This window comes from Neophocaena asiaeorientalis, unplaced genomic scaffold (assembly GCF_003031525.2).
Source record: "Neophocaena asiaeorientalis asiaeorientalis breed wild unplaced genomic scaffold, Neophocaena_asiaeorientalis_V1.1 scaffold293, whole genome shotgun sequence".
NCBI lineage: Eukaryota > Metazoa > Chordata > Mammalia > Artiodactyla > Phocoenidae > Neophocaena > Neophocaena asiaeorientalis.
The window spans coordinates 1228501-1236501 of record NW_020173920.1 but is presented as its reverse complement, the minus strand read 5'-3'; the positions used below and the strand labels follow the sequence as shown (position 1 = coordinate 1236501).

Genomic DNA, 8001 nt, shown 5'->3' with positions numbered 1-8001 from the left:
AGTGCGGGGCGGGGCGTTAGGTCGCTCTCCCTGCTGGGAAGTGTAGTTTCTCCCTCCGGGTTTTTCTGGGGGGTGGGGAGGTTCTGGGCTAACTCCGCGTAGCTACCCCGCACGCCCTCCCCACCTTGGTCACGGCTCTGCGCGGCCGGCCGGTCTGCGCATGACAGGCTGAGGTTCCTTCGGCCAGTTTCCCGACTTTGAGAGGGGACGGGTCAGGGATGGGGACCTGGGGCACTGGCGGCTGCCGTTTCGGTCGCTGAGAGCCAGTCCTACAGCCCCAGTCCTTACAACACGCTCCGCCTCCCCTTTTTTCAGAGCACCCCCTCCCAGGATAAGACACCAACCCCGGCCGGAGGGGCAGATCCCACGACCACTTTTTTCCCTCCTCTTCAGCGCCTTCCCCTTCCAATCCCTGAGCCCGGCCTTCCTGGGTTTCCAGCTGGGCCCTCACCCTCAAAGCAGACGCGGGATTGGAGGAGGGAGTTTGGCCAGGGATAGCACTTAACAAACTCCTTGGGGACCTTGGTTCCCAGGGAAGAATGGCAGTGATCCCGTACGGATTGGGGACCCAGTCAGGCAGCCCAGAAAGAGGGAGATTATACAAACAGATGTAAAGACCTACTTAACAACATGTGTGAACCTGTATACAAGACTGGGACAGGATATGAGGTGCGAAGAATCCAGTTTCAACTTATCAGAAAAAGATGCCATCTCAATCTTGGTTTGTGTTTATTTTCCGTTGACCCTGTGGGTGAAGATATCCTTGACCATTACTCCATTTGAATATGTTCCAGTTCATCCGATGTTACATCACCAGGTTGAAAGGTATGGAGATCACCACAAGGATTTGGAGAAGAGTCCTAATAGTTATTAAAATTCTGGACTAGATCTACTAGGAAATGTAGATGGACTATAAAGCACTTGCCTAACAAACTGCTCACGAAGTTTTAGGTTACTATCAAGAAACATCAGGCTGGGGCTTCCCTGGTGGCACAGTGGTTGAGAGACCACCTGCCAATGCAGGGGACGCGGGTTTGTGCCCCGGTCCGGGAAGATCCCACATGCTGCTGAGGGGCTGGGCCCGTGAGCCATGGCCGCTGGGCCTGCGCGTCCGGAGCCTGTGCTCCACAAAGGGAGAGGCCACAACAGTGAGAGGCCCGCATACGGTAAAAAACAAAAAAAGAAAAAGAAACATCAGGCTGGAAAGTGGTTAAGACTTCACTAACTTATTTGTGGATTTTTATTCCCCTTTGAGAAAAAGACAACTGTTTCCAGCAAGGCTTCTAAAAATTTCCATGGAAATCTATATCGTGTTGAAGGAATAATTCTGGAGTAAACATCTAAACTATCTGATTTCCTCTACAAACCTGAAAACAGAATTACATGGGACAAATCGTTGAAAAGTGTACAACATGGTACAAAAAATTGATTCGGACACATTCATGTGTTATACCATTACTCAAAGTTTTGCCATGGGCTCAATATCCCCCCGAGATTTTATCGACTTAGTGTATTTGAAGCACTACAAAGGGAATATGGATATTATCAGTTCTACTAGTGTGTATTTTCCAGCATATCCTCCAGCTTCAAATTATATTCGTGGTTGTAACCATGCTTGTGGCTATATGTGTTCACCTCTGCCAGAGAACCCAGCGTATTCTAAACTAGTGATGTTTGTCCAGAAAGAAATGAGAGGAAAATTGGCCCCGTCAATAATTTAAGCAACCATGTCTTCCAATTTAGTAAGCTTCATCCTCAATGTAAAAGATGGAATAAAGGCAAACAGAATTCCCAGGACGTGGATGTCATCGTAATGGGCATTCATCATTCCTAAAGAAGAAATGAGGCCATTGAAAATCATGTGTGACAGTTACTGCCTTTTACTTCTAAGTCAATATGCATAAATACTATTACACTATTCTAAACAGTATTCTTGAACAAACTACTGAAGGTACTTTGTGAAAATAAGAGCTCATAGTTGTACAAGAGAAGCATTAAATACAGTTTTTAATCTCAAAAAAATAAATAAATTTGGCAACACAATTAGATAGAGAAAGGCCATGATATTTAGTTTCTCTAAGCAGCTCTAAATCCTCATTTAGAATATACCACATTATTTCTATTTAAATACTAAGCACTTTTAGATGATCTGAAGAAACCCATGAGGCCAGGGGCTCCTATAGATGTAGACCTACATTATGTCCTAGAAGGAAATCTCAAGAATGGCTGATTTTTTGAGGCAGATGACTTGCCCCAGGGCCATATAGCGAGGGGAGGGGAAACTCCACAGTAAAAGTTGGACTGAACTGCTTGTTTCAGGGGGCCAGAGAGAGGGCATAGAGGCTCAGAAGGGTCTAAAATGTGAGTAAGAGCTAAGATAAGGTAGAGGCAGCCAGGGAGCGTCACTAGATTAACCAAGCTCAGAGAGAAACCAAGCCCAGAGAGAAATACCGGTTGATGGTAGATATTAGCTGCAATCAGTGACAAAGACAACGCCCCAGAAACCAGAGGAAGCAGCAGATGGTACACGGAAACCATGTGGACCTGCTGATTCTCCTGCCTTCCTCCATATCAAGATGTCACATAATCCCCTTTTCTCCGCTCACACAAGCACCTCAAACTCCCAATCTTTTTTTTTGGTTAGACATATTCTTTTTTTTTTTAAACTGAGGTATAGCCGATTTGCAATATTATGTAAGTTTTAGGTATACAGCATAGTGATTCACAAGCAGATAATCTTAGAGAAACAGAAGCAAGGGAAAGGCAGGTAGTGTATTTTGCCTTAAAGTAGAACGTTATCTCTAGGAACTGTTTAAATCATGGCATCCAATTAGATTTTTTTTTTTAATTTTGAAATTATCTCAAACTTACGGAAGAGCTGCAAGTATCATACAAAAACTTCTCCCCCTCTGAACTATTTGAGAATATGTTGCTGACATCATACTTTTTTAATCTCCCCACCAATATTTCCAAAACACAAGAAAATTCTTCCCCATGAACACAGCACAACCATTAAAATCAGGAAATTCACATTCGTAAGTTGCCACCATTTCCTCCTCGGGCTCGATTCAAATTTCACCAATTGTTACGATAATGTCCTTTATTCTTTATAGCAAAAGGATACAGTTCGGAATCACACAATGCATGTCTCTTTAATTATTTCTATTTGAAACACTTTCGTGGCCTTGAAGTTTTGAAGATTACTGCTTAGTTATTTGGTAGAATATCCCTCGATTTATGTTTCCTGATGTTTCCTCACAACTAGATCTAGGTTTTTCATCTCTGGCAGGGATACCACAGGAGTGGTGCTGTGTTCTTATTGCGTATGATCTTCAATTTGTTCCATTACTATTGATGTGCACTTTGATCACTCAGTTAGAGTCTGCCAGACTTACCCACTGTAAAGCTGATCTTTTCCCCTTTGTAATTAACAGGCATTTCAAGGCACCTTGAAATTATGTAAATATCCTCTTCTTCCTCACACTTTCAGTTTATTCATTTATTGACTCATAGTCAACATGTATATAATGTGGCTTATAGTCTTTTACTATCATTGCTTATTTTGTTGCTCTGTGTCCATCTGATGTGTCCACATCATTCTTTGAGCACTTCCATAGCTTTCTAGCACAGCCAGATGCTCTAAGCTCTAACACCTACCCTGCTTGGACCCACCAATTTTTATTCAGGATCGAAATGGTCAGGAGAGGAAGAGGAAAGGACAAGCTGGCAAGTTCCAAGTTCAAGCAGACAAGCTAATTTCTATCCTCATTATCTCCCTATCCAACGTGTGGGATTTAAAAGGAGACAAAATCAACTGCTTACCCTCTGCTAATGTGAATGGGACGGTGAAGAAATTAAAAACCTTGCTACCTGTATCTTATAAGGGAGACCTGTGTTCACAGCTCCCTGAGACTGTCAGTTCTTGGTTGGTTACTTACGTTACACCTTTTGTTCCCTCTTCTGTAGTGTTTAGCAACAGATCTTGGAAGCAGAGCAGTAACATGAACCTGTTTTACAGTCTTCAATAATGGAAGAACTGGTGACGTGGTAATACTTTTCTAATGTCAGTTGGAGAGATGGCCACAAAAATGAAGGTAGAACAGAGGAGTCACCGAAAAGGTAAACAAGACCCAAACTCTGAAGTTTGTTTAGGCAAAAACAAATGATGGAGAAAACCAAGACTTGTCCAGAACCAAAAGGAGACCTGGGTTTAAGAAGCTTGAGAACCAGGGGACAGTGTGGCTTCCAATAGCAGCTTGTCACCCCTTCTCCACTATTTCCTAGAGATTATGAACCAGGGGGCAACACTTCGTATTTCTGTACTCTCAAAGGAGCTGCTTTTTAAAATGAAAATACACCCTAGGAATAATAAAATTTTAACAATATTTCTTCTCTAGAGAATGGCATTTTGAAAGATATTCATTATCTAAGTTTTTACATTTCTGTTATGTTGGAATTTTTACTATGTATTATTTTGTAATCAGAAAAATTGCAGACATGTAAGAAATAGAAAGAATAAAATAATGGATGAGGAACTAGGTAGTTTCATTAAAATATTGCATTCAGTTTTTTCCTTTTTTCTGAAGTATAATGTTATGCTTAGTAAAATGTGTAAATCTTAGGTATAGAACTGGGGAATTTTTACATGTGTATACTTTCCAGCAACGACCGTCTAGATCAAGATAGAGAATATTTCTATCACCGAAGAGAATTTCTTCCTACCTCTTCCCAGCCAATCCACCAACCAAGGTCAACACCACTTTGACTTGTATCATATAGATTAGGGTCAGGAAGCAGCCTTCAGCGCTGACTTGACCACTAATGTATAGTGCCAATCTCAAGTCCCTCTTCCTCTGTGTGTCCCAGGAAATAGACTAAATGACCTTTATGGATCCTTTCAGTTCTACTATTCCAGGAAAGAAATGATAAGTAACGTCTTTTCCCCCAAGGGTCCTTAGTAAATGAGCAGTAAAAAGCATCTCCCAACTTCCAGACCTAACTCCATCTACTAAGCCAGAGGGCTTCTGTATAAATTAGTTCCTAAAGTTGAATCAAGTAGAGTTATTTAAAAGAGAAGGTGATATTAAATTCTGAAATATTAGATTAATGCTTCTTTTTTTTTTTTTTTTTTTACTATTTACTATACACCGAACATCACTTTGGCAGGCAATCAGCTCAGCTCAGGAGACAATGATGGTCACAGCAGTTCCTGCTCCTTGGTCTAGTGAAGGAATGAAAACACAGCCCAATCTCATTTAGTGTGGAATCTAAAAATACTGAACTCATAGATACAGAGAATAGATTGGCTGCCAGAAGCTGGGGGTGGGGGTGGGCAAAAGGGGGGAAGGTGGTCAAAATTTCCAGTTAAAAGATAAATGAATCCTGGGATTGTGTACAGCATGGTGGCTGTAATTAATAATACTGTATTGCATATTGAAAGTTGCTAAGAGAGGAGATCTTAAAAGTTCTCATCACAAGAAAAAAAATTTGTAACTATGGGAGGTGATGGATGTTAACTAGACTTATCATGGCAATCATTTCACAATATATACATATATCATGTCATTATGTCATACACCTTAAACAAATACAATATTATAGGTCAATTATATCTCAATAAGACTCAAAGAAGGAAAAAAAAAGCAACACAAGTCTAAGTGACTGTAATGGAAGGAAGAATTTCTCAGGGCCTCAAGAGAGAAACCAAATTCTAAGAAGGGAGAAAACTCACTTTCAGCTGGGTGAAACAGGTCATGAGAACACCTTTATGGAGGGGGTTGACCAGAAAGCTGGATGAGAACTGGCTTTATGGAGGGGGTTGACCAGAAAGCTGGACCTTGAATGAAGAGCAGCAATTGGATACACAGAAATTTTGTTCTAAAAATGTCCAAATCTCACAGAAGATGATAGGCTCCAGAGCATTCACAGTATATTCTTTTTTCATCAAGATTAATGGTTTTGTGCTGAGGTCTTCATAGATTTTACCTGATTTATATCTGCAAATAAACAAGTCCTCATTAGGGAAACTATATTTGTGTAACAGACTGATATCAACAGATCCTTCATATGTCATATCAACAAATCAAGATTTATAAAGAAAATCATGTGTCCAGAGAGCCTTCGTATCAGTGATTCCACTCACAATCCTCTAGGCTATGTTCTGTCCACCTGGAGGGCTCTAAGGTTTTCTGGTTGGGCTGGACAGTAGATGGCTTTCACCAATGCCAAGGAGTCCCTCATCTCCTGGAGGAAAGTAGTTCATCATAAATGCTGTCTCTTCCTTGTATTGCTGGTGTGAGATCTTCCTTCATGATTTGACATTTGTGTTATTGACTCTGAAAGCACTGAGTGACCAGAGACCTCACTTCCTCACCAGTTTCCATGTCAAAAGCCATGTCCTGAGATCTTCAGATTCAAGCTCACTTGGGGTGCTCCTCTGTGTGAAAAAATCCCTTTATGAAGGCAATGAATCAGAAACCACATAGCTGAGCTCTCCAGGGGAGACTGGGAAAGGGCAAGTCACAATGATTGATTTTCTTATATCTATTTATTTAATATGGTTTAAAGATTATTAACTGTAGATTACCCACAATTCAAATTGCATTATCTGAAACTCTTTATTACTAATAAAAGGAAATCATTTCCTTTTTAATAAACATGCACCGAGCTCTACTTATGTGCTAGGAGTTGATATTCTATGAAAATGCAAAAGACAGATCATAGTTTCTCATTATTACATATCCGAATTCTTTGAACAGTTATCAAGCATCTTTTATGTCCAAGGCACTTTTCTTTTTCATTTTCTTTTTTTTACCTTTTTATTTTATATTAGAGTATAGCCGATTAACAATGTTGTGATAGTTTCAGGTGCATAGCAAAGTGACTCAACCATACATATACATGTATCCATTCTCCCCCAGACTCCCCTCCCATTCGGGCTGCCAAATAACATTGAGCAGAGTTCCCTGTGCTATATAGTAGGTCCCCAAGGCACTTTTCTAGGTGCAAGGGAAAGAGATAGGTGAGCCAGAGACCCTCAGGTGTCATCTCTTACAATTCCCCCATTTTTTAGATGAAGAAATCATAGCTCAGAGAGGTTATTTAATTTTATCAAGGTCACATAGCTAGTAAGTTGCAAAGCCCAGATTGTTCTTTCCTAGATTAGTAGGTTTTTCCATTACCCAAAAAAAAAAAAAAAAAAAAAATTGCCTTTTTCATAGGAATAAAACCAAACCTGACAGATGTTTTCCTGAAATGGGCCTATGGTTTGATAGACTAAGAACTGTTGACTAAGGAAATCACATTATCTCTTCTCAAGAAAACAGTATGGATGACATTGGATTCACCCAGAACACAGAGTCAGTTTGCACAGGTTGGATGGGAGAGTCTCACTCACCCAGCTCAGTCCATTAGGAAAGAATACATATTGCTGAGAGCAGGACATTTTGCTATGGGTTTCAATTTGTAAGAATTTATTTATAACAAGTAAAAATGGAAAGAACCAGAATATGATTTGTTCCCAAAAGGGACAATTGCTACCCATTGTGTAATGACAGTTGCCCTAGGTCAGCTGCATAACTGGAACCAGAAATAGTTTGGAGCTAATCAATACTTTTTTTCCTTCATTTTCTACCCCAGTCTTCATCAGTTGAAATGTGACTGTTGCTATCATCCAGGTATATATAAAATAGATAAGCAACAAGGATTTACTGTATACCATAGGGAACTATATTTACTATCTTATAATAACCTATAATGGAAAATAATCTGAAAAACATATACATATAATTGAATCACTTTGCTGTACACCTGAAACTAACACAATATTGTAAACCAATTAAACTTCAACTGAAAAATTTAAAAAACACTAAAGCTCTCTCAAAGGTCATACTTGGTCTCTAGATTTAAAATTCCCTTTTGCACCCAAGAACTTTCCTTAACCCATAAGTGAAAGAACTGCTGATAATTATTGAGTGTTTACTACATTCTAAGCATGTCCTA

At 40.0% G+C, this 8001-nt stretch overlaps 1 pseudogene; it reads left to right on the top strand.

Annotated features, from left to right (window-relative positions):
• The first annotated feature begins 905 nt into the window (after positions 1-905).
• LOC112404270 (stAR-related lipid transfer protein 6-like) lies at positions 906-1814 on the top strand (annotated as a pseudogene).
• Positions 1815-8001: the final 6187 nt, after the last annotated feature.